Source organism: Babylonia areolata, chromosome 34, assembly GCF_041734735.1.
Source record: "Babylonia areolata isolate BAREFJ2019XMU chromosome 34, ASM4173473v1, whole genome shotgun sequence".
Classification (NCBI taxonomy): Eukaryota; Metazoa; Mollusca; class Gastropoda; order Neogastropoda; family Buccinidae; genus Babylonia; species Babylonia areolata.
In genome coordinates this window covers 730,078-732,577 of record NC_134909.1, presented here as the reverse complement: position 1 = coordinate 732,577, position 2,500 = coordinate 730,078, and the positions used below count along the sequence as shown (strand labels likewise).

Sequence of the window (2,500 nt, the reverse complement as noted above, 5' to 3'; positions counted from 1 at the left end):
ATTCAGTTCTTTCCAGTCATCTTGTTAAAAACAATATTGCACCTCTGGGATGGGCACCCAAAATTTTTTTTTTTTTTTTTAAAGAAGCCAAATTATATGCAAACTGAATTTACTGGTATATATATATATTTTTTTTAATTCTCTAAACTTGGCAGTTTCATATGATATTCTGACAAAACAACAAGAGCAGTCATTTTTATCATTTTTTGTTCAAACAGGAACTTCTTTTGCTAAGCATGGAAGTTATATTTATTTTGCATGTCTTTGGTGCAGATAGTAAAAAAGGGAAATTAATATGTAATTAATGCTAGGGGGGTTAATTTGCTTTAAACTGATCTTTCTCATCTTAAACATTACATTTTGAAATTATACTCAATACATAAATAGCTTGTGTGTTTTACTCTCAGTGTACAGGGTTTTCATTATGTTCATTCGCCCAAGTGGTCTTTTTCGCAAAATACTAAAATCAATACTACGAGTGGGCTTTATAGATCTATTGGCTGAGCCCTGAAGGTCATAGGCAAAAATCAATTGCGTACACATATTTATACATATTCAAAGCGCAAGCTCATATTCTTCGCGAACACGAACGACGCCATTTTGTTTCAAGTTGTTGACCTGCCCGTTCAATCCTATATTCAATTGACAATACACGATAACATGTGATGGAAAGTTGGAGAAGGAGACCGTTAAATATTTATTCAGAGAAAGATTTGTGAACGTCTCATCACTTACTGGATTATGCCCCAAACTGCCATAAAAATATCCACAGGATCAGTCGGAATTCACAGTTAAAAATAATAAACAATGAGAGTTAATACCCTTGAATTGATGAAACGTAAAAATTTCCAGTCTTGACTTTTCTCAAAATGAAGTCCTTTTCACTTCATACGATGTTTAGAAGTACTTGTACTTGGCTCTACATGTTATTGCTTTAACAAAATACTCAATTTTCACATCAACTTTAAAACTAGAATGAACATAAAAGAGAAATTGAATCGACTGTGTCAACCGGGTGTAACTAAACTTGTACATCTGTCTAGACCCAGAGAAAACGGCAAAATGTTGCAGTGTGATTGAGGTGATAGCCACGTCTCCTTTACCGCGGACTTAAATTTTTAATTGTCCTTAAAGATTTTTTGAATGCCCAAGACACACCAGAATAATATGATTTAAACAGCGTTCTCACTGCGAGTACCGCAATCGATTGATCGCCCTTTAAAAAAGCATGTTTAAATGTTACATTTTTGAACGTCAATTAAGGAGCCACGGTAGTGTAATGGGTAAGACAGTTTCTTCTCACCCGAACACGCGGGGTTCGAATCTGCCGTTAGGACTTTTTTTTCTTTTTTTCTTTTTCTTTTAACCCGAAGCTTTATAATAACAAATACAGAACACATTTTAACGATTAGATTTTTAAAGTGTATCACAAGTGAGTCTTGAAGGCCTTGACTCTCTTGTCTCTCTTTGCGTGCATGCCTGGATTTCACAAAAAGCACCCAAACATGACTGTCACCATATAATTTTGTTCATTTGTTTGTTTTGGAAACTGATTTTAAACCCAAAAAATCTGAGTACCCGAAAACACGGAGTCGTGGAAATGCTGGACCCTTCTTTGGGATCATTTGCAGCAGTGAATAAGTAAGCTTGATTGCACGTTTGACGGAATGAAGCGTGGAAATTGTAGACCACTGAGCCACCACCGCCCCACTGCCAGGTGTTGATGTACCTGTGAAGAGCAAGAACATGGCAAAACATAGACCATCACTGTCATGCTGTCACATTCTCTCCACTCAAGCTGACACGACAGGTAGACTCGCACACAACGTTTGCAGTCTGACTTCATTCCAACCCAGGGACAAACAACAGGACAAATGAAAGACAGTCCTTCGTATGACAAAATTCAAAGAAAGAATGAAAATGTTCACATTTTCCCTCCTGGGATGTTAAATCATCATATCATTCTAGGGAAAAACTATTATCAAAAACTATTGTAAATGTTCCGTATTCTTTACACTATCAGGCTAGACTTCATAAATATGTTCATAAATCTTTGTGCATAAAAAAACAGTGCACCAGAAGATTTATTTCTTTGTGGCCTTCTGATAGGTTGAAGGTGCTCACCACTGTACACGCCTACTGATTTTGGTCCCAAAACAGGCACTGAGGATCCTGTAACCTCAGAAACCAGTTTTAGTAAACCAACCATTTTGTTAACCAACTTACACGTACTTTCACCAAGTCGAATTCTCGTATTACTTACCTCAAAAGTAAATATAAAGAAAAATCCGAAATTTGTGAAAATAAGAAGAAACGATTACAACGAATTTAACATTATCAAATTCGAGAACACTAAATTTACGATCACTTCAACATCGGATTTCCTAAAGCTCGACAGTCCCAAGATCCGGGATTTGCATTCTCTAAGAACATCAAGTGTCCCCCGGCACTTCAGACACCAAGGTCTGTCTATCCACCAGGGCAGCATGAGGCAATCTTT

At 36.7% G+C, this 2,500-nt stretch overlaps 2 protein-coding genes and 1 long non-coding RNA gene across 4 annotated transcripts in view; 2 read left to right on the top strand and 1 right to left on the bottom strand.

Moving 5' to 3' along the window:
* Nucleotides 1–1,691, bottom strand: part of LOC143277337 (uncharacterized) — a 5,613-nt gene extending 3,922 nt beyond the window's left edge. Inside the window, exon 1 of the mRNA XM_076582123.1 lies at nucleotides 1,579–1,691. The gene's annotated coding sequence lies outside the window, so the exon portion shown is untranslated. The remainder of the gene's footprint in view (nucleotides 1–1,578) is intronic.
* Nucleotides 1–2,500, top strand: part of LOC143277353 (uncharacterized) — a 610,653-nt gene that overhangs the window by 104,796 nt on the left and 503,357 nt on the right. The window lies entirely within an intron of this gene.
* The window catches only part of LOC143277316 (uncharacterized), a 273,528-nt gene that overhangs the window by 71,698 nt on the left and 199,330 nt on the right, over nucleotides 1–2,500 (top strand). The window lies entirely within an intron of this gene.